The sequence below is a fragment of the Montipora capricornis genome, chromosome 13 (genome assembly GCF_036669925.1).
Source record: "Montipora capricornis isolate CH-2021 chromosome 13, ASM3666992v2, whole genome shotgun sequence".
Taxonomy (NCBI): domain Eukaryota; kingdom Metazoa; phylum Cnidaria; class Anthozoa; order Scleractinia; family Acroporidae; genus Montipora; species Montipora capricornis.
This window is the reverse complement of record NC_090895.1, coordinates 47,251,225-47,260,991: the sequence shown is the minus strand read 5'-3', so window position 1 is coordinate 47,260,991 and position 9,767 is coordinate 47,251,225.

Sequence of the window (9,767 nt, the reverse complement as noted above, 5' to 3'; positions counted from 1 at the left end):
TTTAAGCCCGGATTACAGCCACCTCGGGTACTAGAGCAGCTTAAGCCTGGTTTTCATTAGCGAAGCAAGCCCAAGCGCAAGCATAAAAGCGCTTATTTCACCGTGAAAACGTCGTTAAGAATAATCACAAGGATCAACATTTTTCCTTTTCCTTGTGCTTGTGCTTATGCTTGCGTTCACTTGCGTCGTGTGAAAACGAAACGCAACATAAGCAAAAGGAAATGTGTTATGTCTGGCCAATTAAAGCACTCGTTCCAGATTCCCCGCGTCTGGCTAATGCTGTGGTTGATTTTGATGCTTATGTGGACGTTTGTTTTTCACTAAGCATAAGCAACTTATACTTTTGCTTGTGCGTGCACTTGTGTTTGCGTCGCTAATGAAAACCAGGCTTTTGAGCATAAGATTCCAGGCCCACTTGTAAAAGAGCCTTAAAAAGCCTCATTTTTCATCATCCTTCCAACCTACACCGGAAGTTATCCTTCATAGGTGTGATGTAAAAACAAGTGCTTTTAGGCTTTGAAAAGGTACCCCGAAAGTCTGCGTCCCGTGCTGCTTATGAAATTGATGAAAGATTTCAGATGCCACAAGTCTAAGCGCGTTGTATTTGAGACAACTTTCTGGCAAAATGTGGTGATAAAGCTTGTATAAAAAACTTTATTCACAAACTTTGTAGAGAGTAATAAAAAGAATCAAATTCAAATAAGGACTTACTCTACAGTGAAAAGTATGGTGATCTATGAGACATTCACCGATTTGATCTTATTGGTTTTATTTGCATGCGTAATAGGACTACATGCTGTCCAATATGGAAATAATTGGATGAGAAAAATGCTGAGGACAGCCAAAGTTGGACGCGGCGTAGGCCGAGTCCAGTTTCTCAATCCCAGGGATTTTTTGACTCCAATTATTTCCAAAGTGGATAGCAAGTAGTCCTATTACATATATAGCTAATCAGTTGTAATTGGGCATTGTTCGGGCAAGCTATTATCCTTAAATAAAAGCAAGCTAAAATATTGTGATCTATTTTTTATTTTCAAAATATTGCCTGAATTGCAGAGGAATTCTTCGTTTGCTTCCATTACTTAAAGCGCGAGAGGCATTTTTTCGCTTTCCGTAACCCTGCAATCTCCTCAAGTTGTTGCCTTGAATTTGCAAATTCTTAATCTCGCAAAATACTGTAGTTTCTGCGAAAGTTTTTTTTTTGAAATGACGGCCTAATGAGCACTGCATGACAGCAAAACTTATAATTTCTGGTTCGTATTTGTGACTGTCGTGATGATGCCGTAGAAACCGTTAACGTAAGTCTCCGCGAATCATGCCAATAGCAAAAAGACTCACACGTCAATTATTTTCCTTAAATACTGGATTAAAAATTTACTCTTTCACGGTTGATGTGTCAGGTTGATGTGATGAACTTGTTGGTTTAACTTCTACATGAAACTGATACTGGTCTTTTTTTTTCAAATATTGTAAAATGGAAATAAATTGAAATAGATGAAATATGATCACAGATGTTTTGCCCAAAATTCGGCGACCAATCTGGGAATGGCCCACGCCTTTTTCACCCCTAAAAGAGACCATATTTGAAAGATAATATAGATTTTTTTTATATTTCTTCGCGTGCGACCCTACACGAGACCATCACTACGAGGGCATTTGGTCCAAAACACCGGGACTATGTGAGACCATAATCCAAAATTTACACCCCTAAGCGAGACGACTAGTATCCCCGGCGGAACTGCTTTTATATACAAGTTCTCCAACTCCCATAAATCAAAAATTTCGTTCCCAAAGCCTCCCTTACCGGCAGCGGAACGGGAGTGGGTGGCTCTCGATTAACTGCGCGTGCTTGAATGGAGGCGGTGAGAAATCCACTAGTCAAGGAAACGTTGGGGAACGAGATTGATCGTATTGAAATGAACTCACACTTGACGGTGATTTCGCATGCACTACGCTTTCCAGCTTACCAAGGGGTCAAGTCATACCCAAACGAGAGGTTCGGTGGTACTCGTTCCAGTATGACGTGTACATTTTCTGGTGATATTATGTACGCGAATACAGAGAGCCACAAGAAATCACTCCGGGACGAAAGTTGCCACGTTATCATTCCGCAAGGTCTTGTTGGAGGTTGGAATAGAACTACAAGATCTTGAGGGAGCTTGGAATAGAATATGGATGATTTGCTTTGGAAGTTAAGAACTAATGATTTTAAATTGAATGACTCAATTGCGATCTTTTCGAGAAGGAACAATGAAGACCTTCGCGGTTTTGTAATGAATTTGAAAGTGTAATTTAAGTGTTAAGAATTTATTTGAAACAATATTTTCATACATGCTCACTCCTGTTTTCTCGACTTTCATAGCTACCTTGCATGTAAGGCTTGCCTTGTAGGCATGTGCTTGTCTGTGTATGTAGTTGAGAGGCTTATGGTTTCAAGAAAGGTTTAAAATTACCAATCCTCTTCAGGGCGTGTAACTCAACTTCACACAAAGGAGCATTTTAACTGACATTGAGAGTTCCAAGGTTGTTTTACTATCCCTGTGTGAACGCCTATGTGTTTCTCCTTTCTCCACATTAAACGAATGAAACCTTTAAAGTTGCGATTACAAATACCAATAACAAATAGTCTAAAAGAGAAATTTCTGCTTGCAGTAAATTTAGTTGACCTCAAGGCAATTTTGACGGCGGAAATGCAGTAGGTCTTTGCTTTCTTTTCGATTAGCAGCGTTTCAAGGCAGACATGCGGATCTCTTTCAATCTTTTTAAAGGCTCTTCTTTGGTGAGTGAGAACGAAGAGAAGAGTGAGCGGGACTAAGGAAAACGCGAGTTATAGAAAGCAATCGACTTAAGACTGCATGGATACTGTACCATAGTCTCTCGCTCCGAAAATATGGTTACCTATTGGTGCCAGAAATTTTGGTTTTGCTATGACGTCATCATTCGACCGTCTGTCCGTACGTTCGTAGTGTCCGAAGTGTCATTAATTGTGCAAAAGACAATCGCCTTTGTTTGTCGTCATGGAGAAATGACAGGTGTTGACACAACCAACAAAAATTATAAGAAAAGTACGCACTTTTTTTTTAGACAAATTTGGTGGAAATATTGGTTAACTAAGTTAAAAAAGAAACTTTTGTCGAATTTTTGTACTTACAGTGAAAAGTCCTTGGTTTTTATCTCGCTTTTTTTATTACTAAAAAGGCTATTTTAAAACCTTGAAAATGATGTATTCTAAGCCACATTGCTATGAATAATTAAGTCTAGAAAAGTTAATTTGCTTCATGGGTCTTTGAGGACCCCTGTTTTCAACGAACGCAAAGGAGTTATTATACTGGACATCCCTGTCATGGTCAATTAACACCTGTCAAAACAAGGCATCGACTGACCAGTATCACGTGACCATATCGCAGGCTCAAGTTTAGAGCTCATCGAGGTCAGCTGTTTTTGTTTAAGCTGACCCCTGACCAGGTGCTGATTTTCAATTGGATCGCAGGCTCAAGCCTGGTTAACTGCGAAACATTTTTCGCGCGCTTTCTGTGGCTCGAGGGGGCTACACGGCCATACTTCGTGAACAAAGCTCTTAGCCGACGCTTTTCGTGTTCAGGTGGAAAACGGTTTGGAGAATACATTTTCTGCATTTTTCGCCGGTTTCAATTCAGGTTTGACATACATAGCTGTGGTCAGGACCACAATGATAGCTATGCAATTCTTCAAGTCAAGCATCGGAGGGATATAAACTTAAAGCTGAGTGTTTATTTTTCATTTGTTTAGAGCTGCTTTTTGGGATATCTTTAGACGACTTTTAATTTTGATAAGGTTGCATGATGCCTTGACGACCTATGACAGCAGAACAGGAACGAAAGAAGAGAGAAAGAGATCGAGAACGACAAAACAGTATACCAATATTAGCTCAAACTTGGTGGAAGGAGTTACTCCACAAATTCTTTTCTTGGACACTAAACCGTTTGTTACTTTACACATGCCTTATTTCAAGTGGATACGTATCTTTAAAAGGTGGTTTAATCGCTTTTTCCTTTGTTCAGGAATGAAACTCACATTTTTATTCTCAACTGGAAGTAAATAACATTCGGCTGTACTCTTTTTAGACATAAAGAAACTTTTACGCATATGTTATAAACATGTAATTGCGATGAGGTTTCGTAAACGTAGGGAGAAATATCACCAGCTTGTGTATTCAGAAGTTTGTTTTAAGCACGTACAGGTAATTTGTTGGAGGTCTTGTTTGAAGTTCGGCCTTTCTTGGTTGCCGTATTTTGCCGATTCTTGTTGCAAGCAAAGCTGGCGTGTTTTAATAAATTAATCAAAATTTGAGTGATTTCAGTCTCAGAGATAAAGTGGAATAAAGTACATCAGTAAAACTGAAAAAGGTTTCCTAACAACCTGTAACATCACGAGCTAGTACGTCTGTGATTTCTACTTTTAGCGCGATTCCTATTCGCTGGCTTTTGCAGCTTTCGACAGTTGACTCTGAAATGGCTTTTTTCACTTTTCCGTTTGCTTGCTGAGGCATTGCTTGTTTCCTTTAAAAACTTGTGCGATTCAAGGAAAAAGTCGTTGCCTAACAGTTCAGGGGTTTCAATAACTTCTGAAATAGCCGTCCATGATAGCCCATTGAAGGCAGCAGTTTGACAAGTTTATAATTGCATTTTTAGTGAAAATCAAGGCAAACTAGCCGGTGGTGTGAGTTAAAGCAGGCGGCGGTATACCGCCGGTAACCGGCTTCTATTGAAACCCCTGCCTAACTGTTGAATTCCACAGTAAATTTCACTTCGCTTCGTGATTCAGGCGATATCGGTTTTTCGCGCGAAATTTACTAGTTAGGCAATGAATTTTCCTATACAGTGTTTTCACGTGACATCATGGCGGCCATGTTGGTGTACCTAAACAATGAAAAGGTGGCCATGTTGGTATCCTCAACTAATCCTCCGGGAATTGAGCTCTATTATCATGCAAACGTTTTCCTTTGTCTATGTGGAAAAACAAGGTTACTATATAAAAGAAAGGGAAGAAAATGATTTAATTAAGCAATAACCATACAGCCAGTAAGAATACATAACCCGGGAGCTCCACTTTTAGGCTTGGCTAAATCTATATATTATCAATTAGATTTAAAAAACGCTCTTTCCGGGTTGGTTTGCAATTTCAACAAAAATGCAAACCAAGCCATGCTGTGAAAGTTATTTTGGTCACCCAGCCAATGATAACCAATTAGGTGTCTTCCTTAAAATAGCCCAGGCATCATGACCACGGCCTAAATTCAGATTGAAAAAATATTTATCATTGGAGAGGTCCATGTCTGTTTGATGGGTTCCCTCCCCTCATCCTCTTTTGTGTTTTAACACTATTAGGTGCTACGCTCGTCAAACAAAGTGGTTTACTTTTAAGTAATGCTTACTAACTCATAAGGGCTTCCTCATATGAGCCCGGTTGGCTGGCCCGGTTTCCGAGATTTCGCCCCCCCCCCCCCTCCCCTCTAAATCCTTTATATAAACTTCGATGTCTTCATGTGAGAGGGCGGGCTGGCTCGGTTGCCACGATCTCAGTTTTCCAACCGTAATCGCGGTAAGCCGGCTGGAAATTTTGCCATGTGAACACTTCAGTCTGGTTACCGGAAGGAAAATAATACAATGCATTTTCGTAATAGAACGGACATTATCGAAATGTTACTTCCGGGTCTGCCGTTTTCCTAGGTAATGAAGCTCGGAATAGTTCCCGTTGATAGGTAACGTAAGGTCAAAAGACATTTGAGGTTGCTTAAACAAAAAAAAAAAAAAAAATTGACAAACAGACCTTTTTACGGTTTCTGACGCCATATTGGTTGGGGGGCAAACACGGCTTAAATTACAGTGAATGTATGAAAATTTTGCCGACTTCGAACCATTACAAATCCTTTAAGGTCCGACGATTGTGTATAGCGACAGTGCCTCTCAAACAGCACTTCTATTGCGATCATTTTCGTGAAGTATGACGATCAGAATCAAGCTATAACGACCGTAAACGAAATTTGTAAATTTCATATTAACCCTTGTAAACAAAGTTATGCAAATTCCCGTGAAATTTTAAGCGACATGAGGAGATTTCTAATGTCCAATTTAAAGACGTTTTGCCCTGTACAATGATCCAATTTTCCGTTGAGTGAATGATATTAATAAAATGACTAAAAACATTTTAATATTTTTCAAATCTGCCTTTTTGTAGAGGAGTTATAGAGGTTTGATCTCGGCCAAAATCCCATACATTCACTGTAATTTAAGTCGCGTTTGCCTCCTAACCAAGATGGCGTCAGAAACCGTGAAAAGGTCTATTCTCGCCAGGCTTGTTCGTTAGATTTTACGCCCGAATGGTCACGTGTCCACTTTTTATCTCGAAAACCGGGCTGAAAGTCGCCATAGGAATAGAACCAATTTCACCCCGGTAACCGAGCCAACCTGGTGTACCAGGATCATGTGAAGAGGCCCTAACACTCACTCAACTCACTCACTCACTCACTCACTCACTCGCTAGCTCGCTCACTCACTCACTCATTCACTAACTCACTTACTTACATATTAAAACTCTTTCCGTTTTTGAGTTAAAACATTTTCTACATGAGGTAAAATTTCAATATCGCTATAGTATTCTCATTCCTTTTCAGATCCCTTCTGATTAGTTAAAATGTTTGTGGACTTAAATACTTACTGAAGTACATATACACAGTCAAGATGGAAACCATCGAGCGTCTTGCAGTCATAATATTTTCTATTTGTACCTTGTTGGGTAAGTAAAATTGTTTTCATTTCTTTATCAAATTAATCTATACGGAGGGTGACTTTGCTTGGCCAGTCATGGAACGTCAATTTGAACTCTTAAGGGAAATTTAATTGAATTAGTATAGGTAATCGCATGGGGCGGAGTAAAATTAAGGATTAATATCACGAGTGTTTTCAGAAGTTGCTGAAATTGCCCGAGTCGCGCAACAACATAGAGGGCAAAATTACTGAACGCTGATTGGTCAATAAAGAAGGCATTTTTTCTTAATTTTGCTTGTGAAGAGAGCAAAATTACTCGCTCACGATTGGCTGAACGCACCGCTCTCACTTTCAGTTGGTTTCTTCATTTTCAGCAAAACAGCTTTTTTTTCTTTCGAAGTTTGTCTTTTGATATATTCACCGGTGTTGCATTCGCTAAAATGCCATAAAGGATCAAGAACTAGATACTCCGAAAAATGAATTTTTGAGTGACAAGGGGAAGAGCAAAAGATTTTTTCAAGAAAAACTTAAAACTTGCGGGATTGTAAGGTTGAAAAACAATGATGATTCAACGCGTCAAGGGCTTTCACGTTTTTTTTACCAAGGCATCTTGCAGCTCACCGAAAAAGGTGACCGAACATTTTTCCATTGATGGGAGAAACGAGTAGCTCAAACTTGGTGGAAGAAGTTCTTTCTGTGGCCAAACCGTTAGCTATTTTTACGGATGCGTGTTTTTAAGTGGATTCTTATTTTCAAGTGGTAGATATCTAAATGCAGGAACGTAGCGACTTGAACTCGTACTCTGCACTAACTCCATAGGCCTGATAAATTTTTCCTGCCAGTTTTGTGGACAAGTTCTCAGTCGCATCATTATGAAGAATGTACCAGGATATGGAAAAAGAAACTATGATAGCCATCACTAGTGCGTAGCTGCAAGGATCTTTTTTTGGCATTTAAAATCTTAAAAATCTCACTCCAACATGAAAACGAGGCTAAAACGAAAAAAATAATGTCCAAATGCGAATTATATTATTGGCCTTTTATAGTAAGCAAGGATAGATGTGATAATAAATATTTTTTGGAGTTTTCACATCATGGAAAAGACGATTTTAAGAATATTTTTTGAGTGAAGGATCTCGCATGATTCTCTATGAATTATCTACGGGATAAGCAACACGGCGGCTCATAGGTCACCTAATGTTATCTTGTTGTTTTCATCGCCTTCGGGAAACTGGAATGTGTTGAAAACTTCAATGGCGTCCTCTCCAGCAAACTTAAAGCAATATAGCTATTTTGATCGAATCAACTTTCTTTTCCCTGCCCAAAGCTGTTAAGTATATCTGATATTGCTGCTTAAATCTTCTCCAATTTTCTAGCGTGTTTCCGTCGAAACTCAACGCACTAGGTTTGTGAAAGCTGTCCGGCCATGTTTTAACTCCCACTTCTGAACGCCATGTCAGGATAAATTCCAAATGTCGTGCCGAGCCGGTGAAAAGTTCAAGTGAGCATGCGTGCTAAGTCACGCAAGGTTCTTACGTGACATACGCTGTATAGGTATGCGCCGGCCGATAGGGTAGGCTCTTTGAGGTGCTAAGTCCTTAAATAAGGTGTCCTTTTTGGTATTGTGATCCTTAGATATTCCTTAGATAGGGACACTAAATTGCAGTATCAACCCCAACGCGCAAAGCGAAGAGGATAGGGTCTATTAAAACTGTACTACACGCTTGAATACACGTTTCCAAGTTTAACACAGCGATTTTAAAGCTAGGGACGTATTGCCGTACGCGCGCTCGTCACTCCCTTAAATCGGGCGCCATTTTTTTGGTTTTGGGCCTTATTAAGCGCATCAAATCTCGATTTTCTGGGTTTGAGAACCATGGCGGCACACAACTATCCTAAATTGTCGGGAGTATTCCCCTGGGGGGGGGGGGGGGGGGAGGACCCTTGATCTCTTGTTGTCGAACTTTATAGAATTTCCGGCAGCTGAAATTGGAATTTGTGTGAGGAATATACGCCAACTTCCAGAGAGAGTGAAGACTAGCTGAGCTCCAAATTTGATGTTTACTTCGTAAAAACCTTCTCCGCATGCGCAATGCAATGACCTTTTTACAAAAACTGTACATGCACTGCAAAAACGATATCCCTTATTACATGACACGATTAGAACTTTGACAAATCAGACAAGCAATCGATCACATTAAAACGAAACAAAAGAGTCACAGTTCCATGATGGTCGTCACGCAGTCACGCAACGATTATAACATAGAACTCCATAGAAAATTAAACAACGGGTGTCAACCGAAAAACTGAGCTCAAAGGACTGCTCTGCAGTGAGAATTGTTTTAAGTTCAAAGGCATGTCAACAGTTCCGAAGAAAACCAACGACTCGAAAAACAGCAAACCAGCAAAGTGTTGTCAGCAAAAACATGTGAATACTTGTCTTTTTGAAAAATTACCAGGCCTTTTATTCCACTGCTGATGTTTTTCCTTCTCTTTAAATTGCAACGGTTAGTAAGCGAAAACTTGCATTTTGAGAGGTGGAATCCAACGTTTTGTCGCGCCATAGTAAAAAAAAAAAAAAATCGGAGTTGCCGGTACTCGGGATGGGAAAATACTAGCAAGGACCGCTGGAGTGCACAGGATTGGCCAATCAAATCAAATCGAGGAGAGTAGTCAGTCACACGAAAACTCTCAAATCGTCACGATTAGTAATCGTCTCGCTACGATTGAACGCAATTAACGCGATAACAATCACAAAGCTTCCCCCTAAATCCACTGTTCAAGAAAACATAAAACGGTTGCGATTACCCTAACTTTAAAATAATACTGAAGCTATTGTTCACTGGATTGTTGTAGACACATAGTTGACGCTTGGGCTTAGCTGGACACTTGCTGAAAGACGCTTATTGATGCAATATCTGGGTGCATCTTGAGATAAGATGCAATCCTGAGGAAAAAATGCAATCAAAAGACTACAATCACTCATCAAGCCGTTTTTGGTCAATGATACTATTCTTGAGA